Below are 24,295 nucleotides of genomic sequence, written 5' to 3'. Positions count from 1 at the left end.
GTTGAGGCTTTTGATGTAGAGATTAATGAAAGTAATTCAGTTTCTTTTAGGGGAGTAAAACATTCTAACTGATGATCTGATACAGTTATATTGTTAACTACAAGGTCACTTTCATTGTCTAACCTTAAATTAGTAGTTTGAATTTTTTGTCGGATATTCTCAATTTTGTCATTAAAAAAATTCATGAAGTCGTTGCTACTACATACTGCAGGTGTGCATGTGTTGATAGTGGACTTATTCCTGGTTAATTTTGCTACAGTATTAAATAGGAATCTAGGATTATTTTTGTTATCTTCTATTAGGGAGGAGAGATATGTTGATCTCGCAGCACTAAGAGCTTTTCTATACTTCAGGAAGCTCTCCTTCCACGCCAATTCGAACACTACCAATTTTGTTTGACGCCATTTACGTTCCAATTTCCGAGTGGTCTGTTTTAATGTGCGAGTGTCATCATTATACCAGGGTGCTAATTTTTTGTCTCTGACCATTTTCCTTTTTAGAGGAGCTACATTATCTAAAGTATGGCGGAATGTTGACTCTAAGCATTCAGTTGCCTGATCGAGTTCTGCAGGGGCTGACAGTGACCCAATCAAAGTTAACAGCTCTGGGAGATCATTTATAAAGCTCTGTGCAGTAGTTGACATGAAAGTACGTTTAATACAGTAGCGTGGTGAGGTGCATATATTATTACTCAGACATATTTTGAATGAGATGAGACAATGATCTGAGATAACTTCAGACTGTGGAAGTATGACTATATTGTCTACGTTTAATCTGAATGTTAGTATTAGATCAAGGGTGTGACCACCATTATGGGTCGGTCCTATGACATTCTGCTTAATCCCGACTGAATCTAAGATGGACACAAACGCTGTTTTTAAAGGGTCTTCTGGGTTATCAAAGTGAATATTAAAATCTCCGACAACTAAAGCTTTGTCTAAGGAAATAACCAAATCTGAGATAAAATCTGCAAATTCAGAAAGAAACTCAGAATATGGCCCCGGGGGCCTGTAAATAATAAGCAATGGAATTAACTGGGTAGACTTATTTTTCGAGGCTACATACATTATATGAGTATGAAGAACTTCAAATGTATTAAATTTATAACCAGGTTTGTGTGTTACACCTAGATAATCGTTATAAATAACCGCGACGCCTCCTCCTCTGCCAGTTAGACGAGGCTGGTGTATATAACTGTATCCAGGAGGACTCGCTTCATTTAATGCTATATATTCATTTGGCTTAATCCATGTTTCTGTTAAACACAGTACATTAAACTCCTGATCAGTAATGAGTTCATTAACCATTAGCGCTTTAGATGTAAGAGATCTAATATTTAATAGCCCCACCTTTAGATCAAAGGTGCTGGCAGCAGCTGTACAGTCAGTCTGATCTAATTTTATATTGATTAGGTTACTGGAACAAACTCTCTGAAAATTTCTACCTTTTTGTTGAGCTCGGGGAACAGACACAGTCTCGATGTAGTGGGCCCTGAGTGACGACTCTGTGCAGCTAGCAGACAGTCGGTTTAGCCTGTTCGTCTGCTCCCTGGCCTTGGCTCTGGATTGTCAGAAATTAACTAGGCCTGTTCTGAGACTATGACCTATGCTGCAGGAAATGAGAGCAGCACCTTCCCGAGTGGGATGGATACCGTCCCGCCCTAACAGGCCAGCAGTGCCCTCAAAATTAGCCCAATTATCTATAAAGCCCACACTGTTTTCAGAGCACCACCTTGACAGCCAGCAGTTCAGCGACCATAACCTGCTGTAAGCTACATCGCCACGCCGCATTGGGATGGGGCCAGAGCATACTACAGCATCAGACATCGCCTTCGCTAATTTAAACACCTCTACAAAGTTACTCTTAGTAACCTCAGACTGACGAAGGCGTATATCATTAGCTCCTGCATGGATAACTATCTTTGAGAACCTGTGCTTGCCTAGGACCCTAAGATTACCTGCTATGTCCGGCGCCCTGGCTCCCGGTATACACCTGACTAAAGCTGCTGGTGCCCCTAAAGGCTGAGCTAAGTTTTATATATAAAATTGTGGCTGTTGAAGTTAATGCAATAATGTGTTAATGCAAATTCCTTTTAACACCACAAATTTTTTCCACATGATTAATGCATGCATGTTCTGTGCCCCTCCCTCAGAGTTTAGGAAATCAGGAAGTGACATAGAGAGAGTGAGCAATGTAGTGAGTGGCTGGTCAGTGTAAGTCGTGATAAAGTGCACTTATGTACAGAATCAACTTATATTGTTGCATTCTGACAGTTTACATAAAATGTATTTTTTTATATGCTTTTGATGGCCCAGAGGGGAGAAAAGATGTGTTAAGGCCCAGGTGTGTGTACATGCTACATGCTGTAGTGAGAGAGTGTGTTTTATTCTGAGAAATTTGTGAGTTTTGTAAAAGTGTTTATAAATGCAGTTTTTGCTCATGAATGTTCCATATATTTACCAGTGAGTGATTGCATTTTGCTTGAAACCATTTTTATGAGCTGTGTGGCTTAACTAATGTTATGGGTTTTGGATATGGGTTTTGTATTTTTATTTTCTTGATTTAAAGATTGCCAATACTTTTTTCCAGAGTCCATATCACATAGTTTGTTTAGTTTATCTTATTGCATATTTTGAGGCTGGAAGTTAAGGACAGAACTTGAGGAAAATATGAGATTGTTTTGTTCACAATGAATTGTGCTAAACTCTCAGAATTATAAGGTTAACCCCAGTATCTGTGGGAGAGGTGGCTGAGAGGTGATGGACTGCTAATCAATTGTGTATTGTGTGTGTTTGAATCCCACCCTTGTTACAAGGTGAATCCTGAAGAGGCTGTGCATGACTCCTCATGATTGAACAACACAAAAGAACACTCAAGCAAATCTGTCTATTTAACAATAGGAGCATTTATTTGATTTTTTTTTTAAATTCGAGTCCAGTACTTGAGTGCACTTGAATTTCATTGTATGTTTTCTGTACAATGACAATAAAGAATCTTATTTTGTATACACAGGATGTCAATCTTTCTCTTCTCCATCAAATCAGCCAGTTTTCTTCCAATACCAGTCATTGTGACAACATTTCAATTTCCAATTCCACTCTCCTGCCTTTTCTATTCTCACATTTTTTTTTCAAATCCGCCTTCCACCTCTCTTTCTCCTCCTTTCCCCACCAGAAGCATCATTTCCACTGGTACCCTGCTGGGAAACAGTTTCAGTGGAGGTCTTGTTAAACCAGGCCTTGACCGATCCAGGATGAAAGCCCTCGTCATCTTCCGCATAGTTGATCTGGCATGAGTTTTATGCCAGATATCCTTCCTGACACAACCCTCCTCATTTCTCTGGGCTTGGGACCGGCGCTAAGAATACACTGGTTTGTGCACCTCAGTGGCTGGATTGATTGCTGCTTGAACATAAATTGAATCAAATGTCATTCTTTGATATTAATTTGAATTACTTTGAGAATAATGACAAAAATTTGAATTACTTCCTGATTCTACCACACTTGTTTGAATTACTTCCTGGTTATTTGACACTAATTTGAATTACTTTGTAATTCAGTGACTTGAATTCAAATTATGTTCTTCATGTATGACTTCAGAGCCTTCATGGATGACATGACTATTACAACAAAGTCTGCTCCTGAAGGAAGATGGATGCTGGAGGACATTGGCAGACTGATGACATGGTCGAAGATGAAGTTTAAGCCATCCAAGTCTAGAAGCCTGGTTTTCAAGAAAGGCAAAGTTCAGGACAGCTTCAAATTCAGGATAGATGGTGAAGACATTCCGACAGTTTCTGAGAAGCCAGTCAAGAGCCTTGGCAAGTGGTTCAACAGCACACTGACAGACAAGGAGAGTATCTTTCAGATGAGACAACAAGCTGAAGAATGGATGTGCACTGTTGATAAGAGCAGACTACCCAGGAAGTATAAGGCTTGGTGTTACCAGCACGGGGTGCTTCCAAGACTCCCCTGGCCATTACTGGTGTATAACAACTCCACATCTTCTGTAGAAACTATGGAGAGGATGATCAACAGATACATCAGACGATGGCTGGGACTTCCCAGAAGTTTTTCCATCATTGGGCTTTACAGTACCAGTAGTAAGCTTCAATTACCACTATCATCACAGAGGAATTCAAGGTGACCAAGGTACACCAGGTGAAGATGCTGAGGGAAAGCACAGATGAGAAAGTTAGGAAAGCAGGAATAGAGGTGCCCACCGGTCATAAGTGGCGAGCAGACCAAGATGTGAAGGATGCCGAAGAACGTCTCTGATATAGCAACATCATTGGTACAGTCAGGACAGGACAGCTTGGACTTGGATCTGTTACTAGGCCAAGCTGGAAGACAGTAACACCAACCCAGAGCAGAGAGATGGTCCAAAAAGAGGTTCGCCAAGTAGAAGAGGAGGTACGCCAGACAAGAGCAGTTGCAAAAGAAACAGGGAGGTTGGTTATGTTGGAAGGTACACATAATCAGATGCTTTCATGGAGCATCCTTTGGCATATGGAAGACAGTTGTATAGCCTTCTTGTTTTTTTTTAAAGATATTTTTTTGGGCTTTTTGCACCTTTATTGGATAGAACAGTGTAGAGACAGGAAATGAGCGGGGGAGAGAGACGGGATCGGGAAATGACCTCGGGCCGGAATCAAACGCGGGTCGCCCGCATTCATGGTATGGCGCCTTAACCACCTGAGCCACGGCGCCCCCTGTATAGCCTTCTTGTTGAGGTCCACTTATGACACGCTTCCAACTCCAACTAACTTGAAGACATGGGGTCTGACAGATAACCCCACCTGCAAGTTATGTGGTGAACCTGCGAGCCTGGAACATATCCTGTGCTCCTGCAACACGGCACTACTGAGTGAAATAGTCACAGTCATTGAAATAGCCAGAAGGAAGGTCCACCACAGAACCAAGGGGCCCACCTTAATTAAGTTTATAAAAGAGGGGGCTAATCCAGTGACTAGTGTCACCAAAGGAACTGGGATCCTTCCAACAGCACAAGACTGGGAGTTGAAGGTGGATCTGAAAGAACAACTGAAGTTTCCTTTAGACATTGCCACAACAAGGTGAAGACCAGATGTGCTGCTGTTTTCAAGGTCAACAAAGGAGCTTATGGTGCTTGAACTGACTGTACCATGGGAAGAAAGCACTGAAGAGGTGCATGAGAGGAAGTGGGGTAAATACCAGCTGCTACAAGAAGAGTGCCAGCAGAAAGGATGGAAGATGTGGAACCTGCCGGTAGAAGTAGGGTGCAGAGGATTTGTTGGTCAATCCTTGTGGAAAGCACTCAGCATCCTGGGCATCACAGGATCAACCCGCAGGAAAGCCGTATCTGACATCAGTAGACAGACTGAGTCAGCCTCTCACTGGTTGTGGGTTAAGAGAAAACAGTGATGGGAGAGCTCACAGTTCCAGTTTGAGTAAACTAACTCAGTTGGTGCACCTCTGGAGGACGTAGTGGGTAGCACCAAAATGTCTGATGAAGTAGATACCCACCTGATGATGGAACTGACTGCAGTGCCTCACCACTGTTTGGCTCTTTTCTGATTATACACATTAATTTGAATTACTTTTTGTTCCTTTCAGATTAATTTGAATTAATTGTGATCCTAAGATATTTATTTGAATTACTTCCTAGGTTTCTAATATTTATTTGAATTTATGATTGCTGCTGGAACATAAATTTGAATTAATAGTCATTTTATTATTTCAATTTGAATAATTTCCAGATTAATGACACTAATTTAAACCACTTCCTGATTCTGTCACATTCATTTGAATTACTTCTTGGTCATTTGACATGGATTTGAATTACAGGACTTAAACAGAAAACTCTATGGTTCAAACAGGACTTAAACAGAAAACCCTATGGTTCAAACATTCCGAATCTAGGGCATTATTCAAGAAGCCCACTGAAATGGGCTTCTTGAATAATGCCTGATCTAATACTAACATTTGGGTTAAACGTAGAAAATATAGTCACACTTCCACAGTCTGAAGTTATCTCAGATCATTATCTCATCTCATTCAAACTATGTCTGAGTAATAATATATGCACCTCACCACGCCACTGTATTAAATGTACATTCACTTCAACTACTGCACAGAGCTTTATAAATGATCTCCCAAAGTTATCAACTTTGATTCGGTCACTGTCAGCCCCTGCAGAACTTGATCAGGCAACTGAATGCTTAGAGTCAACGTTCTGCCATACTTTAGATAATGTAGCTCCTCTTAAAAGGAAAATGGTCAGAGACAAAAAATTAGCACCTGGTATAATGATGGCACTCGCACATTAAAACAGACCACTCGAAAATTGGAACGTAAATGGTGTCAAACAAAATTGGTAGTGTTCAAATTAGCGTGGAAGGAGAGCTTCCTGAAGTACAGAAAAGCTCTTAGTGCTGCGAGATCAACATACTGTATCTCTCCTCCCTAATAGAAGATAACAAAAATAATCCTAGATTCCTATTTAATACTGTTGCAAAATTAACCAGGAATAAGTCCACTATAGACACATGCACACCTGCAGTATGTAATAGCAACGATTTCATTAATTTTTTTAATGACAAAATTGAGAATGTCCGACAAAAAATTCAAACTACTAATTTAAAGTCAGACAATGAAAGTGACCTTGCAGTTAACCATATAACTCTATCAGATCATCAATTAGAATGTTTTACTCCCCTTAAAGAAACTGAATTACTTTCATTAATCTCGGCATCAAAAGCCTCAACTTGCATACTAGATCCATTACCTACACGTCTATTCAAACAGATAATACCTGAAGTAATTGAACCACTTCTAAAAAAAATTTTCTCTCACGATTGGCTATATACCCAAATCCTTTAAACTAGCAGTTATCAAACCCCTGATTAAAAAAACTGACCTTGATCCCTGTCAGCTGTCCAATTATTGGCCAATATCAAACCTCCCCTTTATCTCAAAGATCCTTGAAAAAGCTGTGGCACAGTAGCTATGCTCATACTTACATAGGAATAACATCCATGAAATGTATCAGTCAGGATTTAGACCTAATCACAGCACAGAAACAGCTTTGGTTAAAGTAGTAAACAACCTACTGTTGGCATCTGATCAGGGCTGTGTCTCGCTGCTTGTGTTGCTTGACCTTGTAGGTTGAATTGGGATTAATTAAATTATAAATTATGTGATAATTGATAATTAAATTAATCAATTTATAAATAAAGATCAGTCTCATAAAATCTTAAATTATTAATCTTAATACTCACCGTGAATGGTTACACTCAAGATTAATGGTAGCTCTGTATTAGATGGGAAACCCAGTTGTATACAAAAGCTAAATTCTGAAGGAAAAAGGAGTTCTAAATAGTTGACCTTGTGAATAAACAACAGGAACAAGTAAAATGCAATTCAATTTTATTAGCTTTTATTTGTCTACTACTCACTAACAATAATAAACTCAAAATACATTCAATGTCAGCAAAGGTAATAAGACAAAACAATGGAACAATTACACCTGGACTATAAATTTGAGGGAAAGAGAGAGAGAAAGAGATAGAAGGAAAAAGAAAAGAATCCCTTGTGTGTGCGTGTGTGAGGCTAGGGCAAGCCGATGCGTGTGTGTGTGTGTGTGACCTAGCTTGTCGTTAGCTAAAACAAAGGAATGTTAGCTAAAACAAAGGAATGTTAGCTAAATAGAACAAAGGATTAGCTCTGTGGCTAATGTGTGCTTGGTGTAGGTATCTGTGGGCAGATGCTAATGACTAGCCACTCTGGCAATGCTTAAACAAAATGGCGGTCAGTGCCTAGGTGTCGTATCACAGGTAACTCAATGAGGAAGGTATCAAAATGGCGTCGGAAAAATGGCGCCTGCAGGCCTAGTCGAGAACACAAGCCTACCAGCTAGCGTATCACCCTGAGGTAGCTAGCAATAAGTTGCTAAGGAGAATCTGACCACGCTACAGCTGGATCCAAACACTGCACTTAACAACAATTTCCAACAGACTATCTAGGCAAAGAACTCAACGCGAGAGAGAGAGAGAGAGAGAGAGAGAGAGAGAGAGAAAGAGTGTGAGAGAGTGTGTATATGTGTTGGATGGAGAGAACTAGGCCTTGTAGCGGTCTAGCCTCGGAGCTTAAAATAACAAACTTGTCGCTGCGCTGCTAATCAGATAGGGAAGCTAGCAATGGAGTTAAGGAAAGATATCATGCAAGATACCCTGTCTAACAAGTTCAAAGAAAAAAAAAAAAACAGAACCAAAACAAACAATAAAAACGAACAAACAAACAATAAAAACAAACAAACACCTTCCGTGTCTGAGCGGGTATGCTAAATAGCTCAAAGCTTAAACATGACCCTAACAACCATCTGAATAAGCTACAAATTAAAAATTTGCCCAAGTGCCTACTCAATGCGATGGAAGTTCTTTCTCCGATGTCCGCGCTGAGGGTCGCAGTCCGAGGAGAGGAGGTTAGCGGCGCGTTGCGTCCAACCGCGGCTAACGAAGCAGGGAGATGAAGGCCTAGCTGGCCCACGGTGCTTCAGGAGAAACCTCCGGTGATGCGTCGACGAGAAAAAGGCTGAGAGGAGCGAAGCTGTCCGCAAATGCCTCTTAGCGTGGAAAACTACTTAACTGTAGTTAAACTTTGCAAAGGTTTAGAATCGAAACCACTATATCGCTGAAACTTAGCGGGTCGTTCAAAAGTTCGGCCGAAACTAATTTGAACAGGCTGTTCTCAGACAATAGAGGTTAGTCTCAACACTGTAGGCGAGCGTGCCTACAGTCCGTCCGACCACTCCAGTAGTCAGAACATGAGAGAGCGAATCGAGGCGCTCTCGATACAGTTAAAGCAGTTCCACTTCACGTCACATCCGGGTGGAGCGCGCAAGGAAATTGTGGGATCGTTATAGGGGGCGCTGGCGAGTTACCAACATCCCCCCCTTGGCCATAGGCGCTGAAAGGAGTGATACCCTATGGGCACATGGTGTTTAGTCTGCGACCCACGGTCCCTAGTAATCCACAATGAGGTAGTTCCACAATGAGGTAGTTCCACAATGAGGTAGTTCCACAATGAGGTAGTTCCAAGGGTCCTTTCTGTGAAAAGTCTTTCAGACACAGTTCAACAGTTCAATTCATTTCATACAGTCCATAAGATGCATAGGCACTTGGGCATGAAAGCATAGGCACTTGGACATGAAAACAATTACACTATGGCTACTTAACTACCTTCTACATACAATATTTCACACAGCAAACAAAAATAATCAAAACTCCATAAAGGAAAATGGAAAAGAGGGGTTAGTTAGCGTGTTAGCAAGCCTACTCTTCAAGAAAGTTAGTGGAGGCCTTAGGCCTGATGGAGAATCGGACAATGCCACGATCTAATTTCTCAGGTGCGTAGATCATTTTGTCCAGTTTGCGGTGTAGTGTCAGTATGTACCTATGTAGAGTGATGGCTATGAAGACTGTGATAACCCAACCGCTAGCTAGAAATCCCAGCGCAATTCGGCTTATTAAAGATCCTTGATCGGACGAAGGGTTTGCGCGGTTATTCAAGAAAGTGGTAGCGATGCCAGTGGGCGTAAGATCGAATTGCACGGTTTTGGTCCCTTCCAGCAGTAGTTGTGCTTGGAGGGTGGAGTTTATCTCAAGTTCGTGACCTGGGAAGGCATCGGGCATTTCTATCTCGGTCTCATACTGGTCAGCGCTAAGGTGATGGAGGGTGATGTCACCCACGTGAACAGTGGCTCCTAGTGGGACACTTAGGAGAGAGGTTTCGTTAGGGATCTTCATTCTAGTGGCAGTGTTATGTTGATCATATGATACCAGAATCTCAGTTTGGGGAGTGTTGATTAGCCACCGATTACCAGCTCTTTCTACTCTAGTTCCTATTCCTTCATCTTTAATAGACAATTTGCCTGCACACTTCTGCTCGGGGACTTTTGTCAATCCACAGAGACGGTCTGTGGTGTCTCGGATAAAGGGATTGCTGGGGCAGACCCAGTGGATATCTTTGGTAGAGGTGCACATGTCTAAATTAGGGACGAGGTAGATAGAGGGGTTGTCATCGTGATAGGCTATGGTGGAAGGTGTCTGCAAACGTACGTGTACGTCGTTGTTCCAGAAACCTACATTAAGGACAGATTTGATTCTGTATATGTTTTGCCGTTCAATAACAGGGAGATTGAGGATGAAGCCTATTTCTAGGTTTTGAGGGTTCACAAAAATGGGGATAGCACTGCCAAGACTATAAGCCAGATGAATCTGTGATGAGTAAACGTTAGTCGTGGTAGTAGATCGGAGTATGCTGTCAACCATGCTGAGGGGTATCAAATATGGTGGGATTTTACCTCCACTCAGGGTGCTGAGAGAGCTACTTACTTCTCTCATCAGGTCCTGCATTAGGTCTCGGATTACTCGGACGTACTTGACTTCGCTTCTCATGATTGTCGCTAGCCTGTCTACGGCATGTACTGTGTTCTTGATTAATGTAGAATGCATGTTAACGGTTAGTATGGTTCCCTGCAGGGTTTTGCCTAGGCCCTGCAGCTCCTCCTGTTGAGTTAGTAGTCTACCCTGGATTTCTGGCATTTCTTCCTTAAGAATGTTCATTTCTCGTTTGACCGCGGTTAGGCTAACGGTGTTAACGGCAGAGAGGCCCATTGAGAACAGAGAGCCAATGGCGGATGCAGCAGTAAGTAGTCCTCCGAGGAACCGTTTAGGGCGTGTTTTGCCGCTGAGTTCCTCCTCAGTGACTATGAACTTCTGTAACTGTTCGAGCATGTGAACTGTGGTACGCTTGGCGTGTTCGATGTTGGACCCAATCTCGGAGTCAGGCCCGGTTTCGAGGTTTGTTTGTGTGGGCGATCTAAAATGCTTACGGTACACGTCCCAAGGATCGAGGCGGGTGTACACGCGCTGGGTATGGACGCGGCAATTGGTGAGGAGCAGTCCTGGGGCATCTTGGAGAACAATGCCACTCGGCGGACCTGGTTCCACTATGTTACCGGCCAATGTGGTCTGCAGGACTAGGAAGATACCGAGGATCCAGAGAGGGGCCATTCTGCAACATACAGGAGTTTGTTATTCCGATTTGAGTGATAACGAGGGTGGTTACTTATAGATGCACGCTTATGGATTGAGAGGCATGCAACTAAGTTGGGCAGGCTATAACTTATTGTTTGTCCACCCCCCTATGGAGTGTGGACTGCTCAAAAAGCTTTATTTGGTTGCTATGGACCCATCTATACGAAGGCGCCTGGCTGGGCTTCGAAGTTTTGATGCGGTAGGCGACGGGGGACAGTTTACCGACGATTTCGAAAGGGCCGGACCAACGGGGTAAGAATTTTCTGGCTACTCCTACCGGTTTGGTGAAATTGAAGTATAGGACTCTGTCGCCTACTTCGTACTCACGGTGTGTCGCCTTTCTGTCGTAGTAAGCTTTCTGTCCTTTCGCACTCTTTTCGAGGTGTTCCTGGGCCCACGCAAACGTGGCCTGCAAGTGGCGTTGCAAGTCGGTGACGTACTGGTGTGCGGTGTACGCAGTGGCAACGCTTAGGTCCTCTGGTCGGTAGAGGAGGTGTAAGGGAAGAACCATTTCACGGCCAGTCATCATTTCGAACGGGGTGACTCCGGTGGTGCGGTGAGGAGTGGACCGAATGGCCATCAGCACCAGAGGGAGTTTGATGTCCCAATCTTTGCCATGGTGACTCACATACTTGCGAAGCATGCTCACGATGGTTTGGTTGGCGCGTTCGACCTGACCGGAAGACTGAGGATGATACGCGATGTGGAATTTTGCCTCGACTCCGAGCATCTCCCACAACACTCTCATGACCTCTGCGGTGAAATGAGTACCTCGGTCGGAATCAATGGATAGGGGCAAGCCCCAACGGCTGAACACATGGTTCATAAGAAGGAGAGCGGTGGTCTCTGCGGTTTCGTTTGGGGCGGGCAAGCATTCCACCCACTTCGTGAACGCGCAAGTGACGGTCAGGAGATACTTATTACCTCGAGCTGATTTCGGCACCGGTCCGACCCAGTCTATCTGGAGATTAGACCAGGGGAATGAGATGCCTTTGCTTTGCAGTGGGGCGCGGTTCAACGGTTGGGCTGGTCGGAATTGGCAGCAAATCAAGCACCCTTTAACATACTCGGTAACGTCCTGAATCATGAAGGGCCAATAGACAATCTGTTGGAGTGTCTGGTAGGTCGCCTGAGCGTTCCTATGGCCCCCGCACGGGCTGTCGTGAGCGTACTGCAACATGACCCCCCCTATGATCTGTGGGCACGACCCACCGGGGAGGTCCCTGGTTGCGTGGTGTGTACACCAGGAGTCCTTTCTCGAGTTTTAAGCCGTTTTTGAGATTGTGAAGGTGGTTTAAGTCTCGGGACTGTTGCAACTCTTGTGGGGAAATTGGGGACGCCACGGGGTCCGCAAGGAACTTACGGATTTGGTGGATCACGGGATCCCTTTCCTGCATAGACACCAGGTCGGTGTCCTGGGGCAGTCGGCCGAGTTGCACGGTTCCTGCTTGGGGTACTGCGTCAGTTTGACCTGCTCTAGCCTGTCGGCGAGTAATCGCGGTTACGTTATGGCGTGGCGTCTCGGGAAGCCATGACGGCTGGAATTCCCAAAGGGGGCCGTCCACGGCTCCCGCTTTGGCGAGGCCATCTGCCTCATCGTTACCGACTTTGTCAGGTCCTGGGACTTGAGAATGTCCCTTCACCTTCTTCCAATAGACGCACATTCCCTGTTCGGTTACGAGTCGATCGCATGCTAGGAAGAGTTCGGAGTGTTTCACTTCCTTGCCCCTTGCGTTTTTCATGTCCCGCACCTTCCACGAGGGAAAGTGTGAGACGAAGCTATGCCTGGCATAATTTGAATCAGAGCAGAGGACTAACCGCTTGATGTTCTCACGGGCAGCTTGTTGCAGGACGATGAGCACGGCTGCTACCTCCGCATATTGGCTAGTCTTAGCCCCGAGTCGGTGTTGGTATTTCCCTTGTATAGGGCCGTTCGCCCATACGATACCGACACCGGCTTGCACTTTGCATTCATGATGGAATGAGCATCCATCTATGTAAGCGGTGGGGAGGTCTTTGCAGACGTTCTCGTCATAGTAGTGGTGGTCGGAGGGGAGAGCAGGTACGGTTGTTAGTTCGGTTTGATCTGGACTATTCTCGCAGTCGCAATGCTGGCATTCCGCCAGCCCTCGGCCAAGCACCATCTTGTGGTTCTGGGCGTACTTCACCTCGACGTCGTAGCCCTGTAGTGCCATCATCCAAGCTGCGATGCGACTGTTCGAAACTCTTCCCTCTCTCAGCCTCTGGCTGTTCAAGAACGAGACCGGTTGATGATTGGTCTCTATCACTGCCTTCTGGCCACCAATGTAACTGCGAAAGTGTTCAACGGCCCAGACCGTGGCCAGCAGGGCTTTTTCGCAGTCTGAAAATTTAAACTCCACAGCACTGAGGGGCCGACTGGCGTATGCTACGACACGGCGATCTTTGTCATGCTGCTGTGACAGTGCAGCGCTCAGGCAGTGGGTGGAGAAACTAGCCTCCAAGAAGAACGGTTTGTCTTTGTCGGGATACGCGAGGCAGGGAGCGGAGCAGAGCTTCTGCTTCATGCTCTTGAACGCGAGTTCTTGAGGGTCACTCCACTGGAAGGGTTTATCCTTCCGGAGGAGCTCGGTGAGCGGTCGTGCTATGTCCGCGTAGTCCTCAATGAACTGTCGGGAGTAGTTGCAGACCCCTAAGAAGCTCCTGAGTTCGGGTACGTTGGATGGGGCTTTGATGTCTTGGATAGCCCGCACCCTCCCTGACTGGGGTTCAATGCCATCTGGCCCGACGCACAGTCCAACGTATTCAACTTTGGTGCGACACCACTGCCCTTTGGTGACAGAGAGCTTCGCTCCTGCTCTGGACAGCTGAGACAGAACATGGCGTATCTCTTCGAGGTGTGCATCAAAAGTCTGTGACCTAATGAGGATGTCATCGACATAGATCAAGTTGCCACGAGCTGCGGCATCGCTCATTGCCTTATGCAAGATGATGTTGAATTCAGCGGGGGAGTTCGCGTAGCCGAACGGACATCGGTTGAAAGTTAGCTGGCGGTTCCCAAAGGAAAAGGCCAGCTTGTGCTGGTCAGCTGGATCCACGCGCATGGTCCAGAATCCACTCGCCACGTCGGCGGTGGAGAAGAACTTTGCACCCTTCACCTTGGCAAGTTCTTGATCCAGATGGATCATGGGCCATCTTGACAAGGGCACTTGCTTGTTCAGCTGCCTATAGTCAATGGTGAGACGCCACTTGCCGTTCGGTTTCAGCACTGGCCATAAGGGGGAGTTGTAAGTCGAGTTACACTCACGAATGATCTGCTTTTCCAGCAGAGTGTCCAGTGTTTCTTGTATTGAGTCGTATGCGGCTAACGGGATTTTGTATTGCCGCACGAACGTCGGTGGAGCGTTCGGATCTGTTGGGATTCGGACGGTGTGGATGTCCGTGACTCCGCAGTCATTGGAATCTCGCGCCCAGATCGCCTTGAAGTCGTAGAACAGTTCACGGAGCTGTCGTCTCTGGGCGTCCGTGGTCAGGCTGTCAGCTTTCACCAGCTGTTGTTGAACTTCTCGTTCGAAGCCTGGGTACGGTTCACCTAGAGCTGAATCGACGACCTCAGTTGCAGGGGTGTCGTTGCTCGATTGCGTGGCAAGAGCGTACACCAGCATGTGTTTCGGGGTGTCAGTTTTGGTCATGACTATGCGCTCGTCGCAAAGCATGATGTGAGGTTCGACGTGGATCATGTGGAAAGGAAGAGTGATCCAGGGAGGTTCCACTGGATCGGAATGAGTGTCCGGCGTTGGCAGCTCACCAATGACTGGAATGGTGAGTTCAAAGTCATGGAATGCCTGGTCTATCAGAAGGCCTAAAGGCCGACGGGCGGGGATCGTGATGGCGTCCCGCGTGGAGTTTTGAACCAGGAGGTAAGCGGAACGATGACTCACTTCAAGCAGCGGAGTCCCACACACGGCTAAATCGAGCTCCATGAAGAATCTGAGAGGCTGGAAGAACGCCTGGGAGCTACGAAACTGTTGGTCTTTCATGATGACCAGCTTAAGAGGGGAACCAGCAGTCCTAGCGGGAATGACAATGTCAAATTCGCTAGCGACATGGCAGGCTTGGGGAATCGTTTGTCCTGACCGCATTTGTTCCAGGTCAGCTTGGAACGGGTGCTTAGCAGCGTCGGCTTGGGTCCAGATGACCCGGTTGACTAGGTCCAGTTGGGCTCCCAGTCTGACCAAGATGTCTGCCCCAATGACCAGTGGGTCAGGAAGTCCGGGGACGACACTCAAGAAATGAAGGAATTCTCTCTGACCGATGGCGAGCGACACGGCGCAGACGCCCGTGGCTTTGATGGGGCTCTGGGGTTGTTCGGCTGACAGTAGCCGGTGGCTCTTCTGCACAAAGACAGGGGAAGGAGTGCTCTGACGCACTATGTCGAACCACGTTTGGCTGATGGCTGACTTCTCTGACCAAAGCGCTAACCTGACGCCAGGTGCCGTGACGCCGTTGACAATAATGTTGCCAGATATCCAGGGGTAGTACCTGGTTGGGGCAGATTCGCCAAGAAAGCAAAGGAAAGACGGGTGGCCATCAAGCGCGTTGCGGTTGAGAGGAGTGTCGGTTGAGTTTGGTGCGTCTTGACTCGGCTCAGGGTGGAGCGGAGTGGTCTCGAGGTTCTCGGGGACCTGCCCTGACTCAGCTATCGGTGGAGTAGCCTCCACGCTAACTTCATCGCAACAGGCTCGATCGTGACGACGAGGATCTGGGGTCTGTGGGGACGCGACCTGGGCCCACAGTTGCCCACGACGACAGTCAATGAGGGGCGCTAGCCTATCTAGTAGGTCTTGGCCAATGAGGAACGGTTCTACACCAACAGAGCAGATGTAAGTGGGGTGAGTGATGGACATGCCCTGGAAGGTGAGTTCTAACCATGCAATGGTTGTTACTGGGGCTTGATTCTGGGTGAAGCTAACCAAGTTGACGTCACAACGTTCGGTTCTGATGGGTCTACCTTGCGCGCGCCGCGCATCAGAAACCTCTGCGAAGACTTTGGAACACATCAGGGTGATTTCTGACCCGGTATCCAAGAGAGCTTGGAGGGAAACGTTGCCTTCTACCACCACTGGGGTATAGATAGGCTTGGCGTTGCCTTTCCTAACCAAATCTCCAAGAAACTGCGTCAGGGGTGCATCCTGCGGGTCAGGCTTCACTAACGGAGGGGGTGGTTTCAACTCATCGCTGCCTATTGGGCAGGGGTCCTTTCCCCACCCCACGAGGTAGACACGCGGTGGTGGTGGGGATGGGTCCCGGCCTAGTCATGCTGACGGTTCGTCCCTGTCCTTGCTCGGCTTACCCTTCCTGTTCTTATTGCTCAGCAGTTGTTTAACTCGTGCTAATTCGGTCCTCAATTCTGCCATCCCAAGCGGCTCTTGGTTGGCTTGTTTAATCCGTGCTAATTCAGCCCTCAGTTCTGCCATCCCAAGTGGCTCTTGGTTGGCTTGTTTAGCGGTAGCTAGCTTAGGGCTCCGCTCCCTTCGAGAGGAGTTGCGATGGGGCCTTGACTGTCCGCTATTCTGAGATTTAGGGCCGTGACTGCCAGGTTTGCGGTTACCTTGCCCGTGGGCGTTGGAGCCCTGTTCCCCCTTGGCTCCAGCTTGTCGAACTTTCCAGTTACCTTTGGGTTGACTCGACGTCTGGTGGCCGGGGTTTGGGTTCGCCCAAGGGGGCCCGCGGTTTGGGGCTTCACCCCCTTCTAGGCCTAAGGACTGATCTTCCTGCTCATATAGGCTGAGGACTCTGGGATCGTCCTCGTGGCGGTCCGTGGGTCGGACGAACGTCTCCCACGTTAGTTGTGCGGTGCGACGCATTTCTCTCATAGTATGGGGGCGCTGGCGACACGCGAGTGTTACTTGGTTACGGATGCACGGGTGAAGGTTATGGAGGAAGAGGGACTTGAAGTTGCGATCTTCCTCTAGCCCGGGCTCGCTTCTGCCCTGAAAGTACGCTGCACGGAGCCGACGGTAGTACTCGCGAGGGTGTTCGCTTCGTTTCTGTCTGATCAGAATGGCACCCATCGTCGCAGCAGTCTCGTCCTCGTACAACGAGTATTCCTCTTTCAAGTACTTGCGTATCTTCTTGTAGTTGTCGAGGACTGACTGCGGTAAGGTCTCAACGAATGCTCGTACGCCGCTACCTAAAGTTTTCCAGACTAGTCTGGCCTTTTCATGCGACGTAGCCTCTGGCAGGTCCAGGAGGCTACGCTCGATTTCCCGGAAATAATCATTAACGCTTCGGTGTCTATGATTTTCCGGCTCAAAACGCTCTATGTCTTTTGCAAGGACGTCGATTTGGCGGATCCTAGTTTTGCGTTCTGCGACGAGGCGTTTTGATTTTGACCCGTAGGGGTCCTCGCTGTCTTCGCTATTTGAGCTGCTCTCATATCGCCTATGTCTGCGTTTCGGCTTGTAGGCGGCCTCTCCGTCAGAGGAGTCTGAGGGTACGTAGCGCGGCGTTTTCTGCGGGCTAGAGGCTGCAGCGATATTGAAGCGCGAGGGGGTGTAGTGGGGAGTAAAGTAAAAACTCCCAGCGCCACGAGGTGGCGATCGCGCGACTTTCACGCGAGTTGAGCTTGAGTGCGGTGTCTGATCTACCGTTCTAAGCTCAGGTTCTTCCTCCTCCAGAGCGGAACTCTGTTCTTGGGAGGGTTTGGCCGATCCCTCATCTGAGCGACGTGCTTGCGTCACTTCTTCTCTGAGGTATTCTATTTCGCGCTTTAGTTCATCTTGTGTGGCTCTCAGGCTCACGAGGCTACTCTCCGCGCTTTCTGCTCTCCTTTGAGCTTCGGCCAGTTGTCGTTTTAGTGTTCTTTTCTCTTGTTCGAGGGTCATACACACATGTTCCATTTCCTTATAGTAGATCATGAACAATTTGGGTAGCCCTTCTGGAAGAGTCATAGTACGCTCCTTAAGTTCCCTAACGGCTATGTGTATTTCATCAAAGCGAGCCTTTTGGTCCAGATCACAGAAGTAATTTCTCCTATCCTCCAGGACTTGGCCTAAATCGCCTACAACGTCGAAGAGAGAGAGGAGGGGCCCTTCTGACTCCCTTGATGGGGAACGCGACATTTTGTTCGAAATGTATTAATTAACTTAAAGGAAATTAATACTAGGTGTTGATTAGGTTAGAATTTAATTTAATCCAAGTTGCTAAATAATTGATGTGGTTTCTTAGCTACTTTGTTTTCACTAATGTTTCACTTGTATTAATTAGCTCAATTAATAATTAGTTAACAATAATGATTATTATTATTAATAATATTAATTAAGTACTTGGATTAGATATTACTCCAATGTACTAATCAATTAAACCAGTTTATCAGCTAACTGTGGTTGGCAGCTGAATTTCAGTTCTGTGATTAACACACTGTTAATGATTCACCATTAAAGTCATCTGTGTTATACCTTGGCAGTTGATTTTGGGTATACAGCAGTTTACAAGTTATTGTTGAGAAATTCACAAGGTCATTAAACTATTCCTCACACGAGGCACCACTTTAATGTAGGTTGAATTGGGATTAATTAAATTATAAATTATGTGATAATTGATAATTAAATTAATCAATTTATAAATAAAGATCAGTCTCATAAAATCTTAAATTATTAATCTTAATACTCACCGTGAATGGTTACACTCAAGATTAATGGTAGCTCTGTATTAGATGGGAAACCCAGTTGTATACAAAAGCTAAATTCTGAAGGAAAAAGGAGTTCTAAATAGTTGACCTTGTGAATAAACAACAGGAACAAGTAAAATGCAATTCAATTTTATTAGCTTTTATTTGTCTACTACTCACTAACAATAATAAACTCAAAATACATTCAATGTCAGCAAAGGTAATAAGACAAAACAATGGAACAATTACACCTGGACTATAAATTTGAGGGAAAGAGAGAGAGAAAGAGATAGAAGGAAAAAGAAAAGAATCCCTTGTGTGTGCGTGTGTGAGGCTAGGGCAAGCCGATGCGTGTGTGTGTGTGTGTGACCTAGCTTGTCGTTAGCTAAAACAAAGGAATGTTAGCTAAAACAAAGGAATGTTAGCTAAATAGAACAAAGGATTAGCTCTGTGGCTAATGTGTGCTTGGTGTAGGTATCTGTGGGCAGATGCTAATGACTAGCCACTCTGGCAATGCTTAAACAAAATGGCGGTCAGTGCCTAGGTGTCGTATCACAGGTAACTCAATGAGGAAGGTATCAAAATGGCGTCGGAAAAATGGCGCCTGCAGGCCTAGTCGAGAACACAAGCCTACCAGCTAGCGTATCACCCTGAGGTAGCTAGCAATAAGTTGCTAAGGAGAATCTGACCACGCTACAGCTGGATCCAAACACTGCACTTAACAACAATTTCCAACAGACTATCTAGGCAAAGAACTCAACGCGAGAGAGAGAGAGAGAGAGAGAGAGAGAGAAAGAGTGTGAGAGAGTGTGTATATGTGTTGGATGGAGAGAACTAGGCCTTGTAGCGGTCTAGCCTCGGAGCTTAAAATAACAAACTTGTCGCTGCGCTGCTAATCAGATAGGGAAGCTAGCAATGGAGTTAAGGAAAGATATCATGCAAGATACCCTGTCTAACAAGTTCAAAGAAAAAAAAAAAAACAGAACCAAAACAAACAATAAAAACGAACAAACAAACAATAAAAACAAACAAACACCTTCCGTGTCTGAGCGGGTATGCTAAATAGCTCAAAGCTTAAACATGACCCTAACAACCATCTGAATAAGCTACAAATTAAAAATTTGCCCAAGTGCCTACTCAATGCGATGGAAGTTCTTTCTCCGATGTCCGCGCTGAGGGTCGCAGTCCGAGGAGAGGAGGTTAGCGGCGCGTTGCGTCCAACCGCGGCTAACGAAGCAGGGAGATGAAGGCCTAGCTGGCCCACGGTGCTTCAGGAGAAACCTCCGGTGATGCGTCGACGAGAAAAAGGCTGAGAGGAGCGAAGCTGTCCGCAAATGCCTCTTAGCGTGGAAAACTACTTAACTGTAGTTAAACTTTGCAAAGGTTTAGAATCGAAACCACTATATCGCTGAAACTTAGCGGGTCGTTCAAAAGTTCGGCCGAAACTAATTTGAACAGGCTGTTCTCAGACAATAGAGGTTAGTCTCAACACTGTAGGCGAGCGTGCCTACAGTCCGTCCGACCACTCCAGTAGTCAGAACATGAGAGAGCGAATCGAGGCGCTCTCGATACAGTTAAAGCAGTTCCACTTCACGTCACATCCGGGTGGAGCGCGCAAGGAAATTGTGGGATCGTTATAGGGGGCGCTGGCGAGTTACCAACAACCTTAATGCAGCATTTGATACCATTGATCATTCCATTCTTCTGGATAGACTAGAAAATGTTGTGGGAATTAAGGGAACAGCCCTCTCCTAGCTCAGCTCTTATTTAGCTGATTGTTATCAGTATGTTGATATAAATGGTGATATTTCGAGATGTACTGAGGTAAAGTTTGGTATTCCACAAGGTTCTGTCTTGGGTCCACTGCTTTTTTCTTTATATATGTTACCTCTGGTGATATTATTCGTAAACATTGTATTAGTTTCCGCTGTTATGCTGATGACACACAGTTGTATGTTTCTGCAAAACCTGATGAGAGACACCAGCTTTATAGAATTGAGGAATGTGTTAAGGACATTAGACACTGGATTCTTATTAACTTCCTTCTGCAACCTGCTGGAAATGCACAATGGGTTCTGCACTCGGCCCTTGACTTTTACGGACTGTCCACTGAAGTTGGTGTCTGAGGAAGACCAAATTCAGGTCAGGTCACTGCCTTTATATTTACTATTCTACACACTCTATTCGTGCACTTTTAGAGCAAGACACACCTCGTTTTGTTTGTAGGAACCCTCTACTCACTTCCACAGAACAGTCATGTTGTTTTGAGCTTTGTGATGGTTTTAAAACTAGCGTTTTGCATCGGCAAAAAGACATGCCCCGGCCACTGCCGTGTTAGCACTTTCCGGTTGAAATCACAAAAAACTAATTTTCTCAAAACACATCCGATTGATGTGATTGTGATAGCAACTCAGCGTATGCACTCCCAATAATGCGAGAATAGACCTAAAAAGTATTTCACTCTGGAGTTTTCGTTTAAAGTAGTAAATGACTTACTGTTGGCGTCTGATCAGGGCTGTGTCTCGCTGCTTGTGTTGCTTGACCTCAGTGCAGCATTTGATACCATTGACCATTCTATTCTTCTGGATAGACTAGGAAATGTTGTGGGAATTAAGGGAACAGCCCTCTCCTGGCTCAGGTCTTATTTAACTGATCGCTATCAGTATGTTGATATAAATGGTGATATTTCTAGATGCACTGAGGTAAAGTTTGGTATTCCACAAGATTCTGTCTTGGGTCCACTGCTTTTTTCTTTATATATGTTACCTCTGGGTAATATTATTCATGAACATTGTATTAGTTTCCACTGTTATGCTGATGACACACAGTTTTATGTTTCTGCAAAACCTGATGAGAGACACCAGCTTAATAGAACTGAGGAATGTGTGAAGGACATTAGACACTGGATGCTTATTAACTTCCTTCTGCTTAACTCCAACAAGACTGAAGTACTTGTACTCAGACCACATGCAGCTAGAAGTAAGTTTTCTGATTCCACAGTAACTCTGGATGGCCTTTCTGTTTCTTCAGGTGCAGCAGTAAAAGACCTTGGAGTTATTGACCCCAGTCTTTCATTCGAAACTCACATTGATAACATTACCCAGATAGCTTTCTTTCATCTCAGAAATACTGCTAAGATAAGAAATTTAATGTCACTACATGATGTGGAAAAAACTAGTTCATGCTTTTGTTACCTCCAGGTTGGATTATTGTAATGCCTTACTGTCTGGATGTTCCAAGAACTTGTTTCCAACAATTTCCAGTTAGTTCAAAATGCAGCAGCAAGAGTCCTTACTAGAACTAGAAAATATGACCACATCACCCCTTTCTTAAGCCCTGTGATGACCTGGCGACTTGTCCAGGGTGTACCCCGCCTTTCGCCCGTAGTCAGCTGGGATAGGCTCCAGCTTGCCTGCGACCCTGTAGAAGGATAAAGCAGCTAGAGATAATGAGATGAGATCCCTGTCTTATCCACACTGCATTGGCTCCTAATCAAATTTCGTATTGATTATAAAATACTACTATTGACCTTTAAAGCACTGAATGGTCTCACATCACAGTACCTGAGTGAACTTCTGCTCCCACCACGCCTACTTAGATCAAAAGGTGCAGGCTATCTGCTGGTACCTCCCATAGTGAAGGCTACATCAGGGGGCAGAGTTTTTTCTTACAAAGCCCCACAGTTATGGAACAGCCTTCCAAGTAATGTTCAGGAATCAGACACAGTCTCAGCATTTAAGTCTAGGCTGAAAACATATCTGTTTAGTCAAGCCTTTTGTTAATGGTGTTTATGAGGTAAAGGTGTAGATCTGGAGGGTCCTCAGGCAGTGTTTTTTGGTAAACTGGGATGTATGGATGCTGTCAGTCCCCACTCGCTTGCTCACTTGAGTTTGTTGACAGTGTAGTGGCTGGCTGCTTTATGTTCTGGGACTCCCTCATGCCTGTGTTACCTTCTGGCTCTCCCCTTTTAGTTATGCTGTCATAGTTAGTTGCTGGAGTCCCTGCTTGTACTCAGTGCAATATGTATACTGTTCCTACTTATTCAGGTGACATTGGGCATACCCAACAACCTGTGTTTTTCTGTCAGTTCTCTCCCCCCCTCCAAAATCTGTCCCTCTGAGTTACATGTCGGTCCTGGGATGCTGAATCTCTTCTGCTCCTCAGACCTGCCTGATCCATCCTGGTGCCCTGTGTCTGGTTGGAGTCTCATCGCATCGCTCCTGTGGAGGGCGACCCCATGTGGACAGTTGGGGGTCGCGCCTGGAGGACACTCTGGACTCTTGCACTAGTGCTTTTGTGGCTGGGGACTGCAGCTGACTTGCTTACTTTAGGACTGCAGTTGACTTTGGGACTGTGGTTGTTGTGAACGGTTTTGCACTCAGGTCTCCGTCGGTGGGGGGTTTATAGCATCAACAAAGCTGACTTTATGTTCGGACTGTTAATGTTATAGTCATGTTGTCTGTTGTTGCCTGGATGGGGATGGGTTCCCTTTTGAGTCTGGTTCCTCTCAAGGTTTCTTCATGTCATCTGAGGGAGTTTTTCCTTACCATCGTCGCTACAGGCATGCTCGTTCGGGATAGATTAGAGATAAAATTAGCTCATATTTTAAGTCGTTCAAATTCTGTAAAGCTGCTTTGCGACAATGTTTATTGTTAAAAGCGCTATACAAATAAACTTGACTTTCAGGAAATGCACCTTCCAAGAACAATCCTATTCAGCCATGTACCAGAAGAGGGAAATTGGAGGATCTTGGATGCAGATCACGAATGCAAAATTCCAAGTTCCTTCTACTTAATACTGGCTTCCTTTGCATTCTTTGTCTCATCCTAGGACTTGAGCATGTCTCAGTAAAATAAACAAATTAATAAATAAGTAAATAAATGAATGACTGATAAACTTAGTCTTCTGGGCAAATGCTGATATTTTTTAAATATTTCCTTTTATTGTGAAGGATAATGTTTATATCCAATTTATCATAGAATAACTGAGATGAGACTGAACTGGCTGCATCAACTGCTAAACTGACTGTATTGCAGGCCTCAGATCTGTAAAGTTCTTCTCAAGCACCCTCAGATGGCATGAACTATCTCGAAAGGGAAAAATGGAAAAGGCAATCCATCAACGTCTTAAATCCTATAGTGAAGGAATTCAATCTGTGATTCTGGAAGCGAACAAAACAAATCAGTGCGATGAAGGGATCATTTCCATCTAATGACCCACAATTACCAGATGTGCAAAGAAAGGAAACGGAACAGTGGTCTGAGGCTGCCTCAAAGCAGTGGGACAATCCCAATGAACAACAGCAAGAAACCAATACTATGGGAACATTAACAAATTTGTCGCCAGCCAACAATGGCACCAATGGAGGGTGAGCAGAGGCAATTCTCATATCAGCAAAGTGGTCAATATTCATCTAGTGACCTCCTTATCATCATGCACAGACAAAACTACTGCATCTTGAGTGTGACAACAGTACATTGTCCCTGCCACCCCAAGAAATTCCCATATTTGAAAGGAATCCACTCCAGTAAAGGGCATTTATCAAAGCCTTTGAACAAGGAATGGAG

The 24,295-nt window shown here is 45.5% G+C and overlaps 1 protein-coding gene across 1 annotated transcript in view; it reads left to right on the top strand.

The window, feature by feature from the left end:
• The window catches only part of LOC132865856 (zinc finger protein 850-like), a 1,522,149-nt gene that overhangs the window by 721,140 nt on the left and 776,714 nt on the right, over positions 1-24,295 (top strand). The gene's annotated exons all lie outside the window — the stretch shown is intronic.

This window comes from Neoarius graeffei, chromosome 18 (assembly GCF_027579695.1).
Source record: "Neoarius graeffei isolate fNeoGra1 chromosome 18, fNeoGra1.pri, whole genome shotgun sequence".
NCBI lineage: Eukaryota > Metazoa > Chordata > Actinopteri > Siluriformes > Ariidae > Neoarius > Neoarius graeffei.
This window is presented reverse-complemented; position numbering and strand designations above follow the sequence as displayed.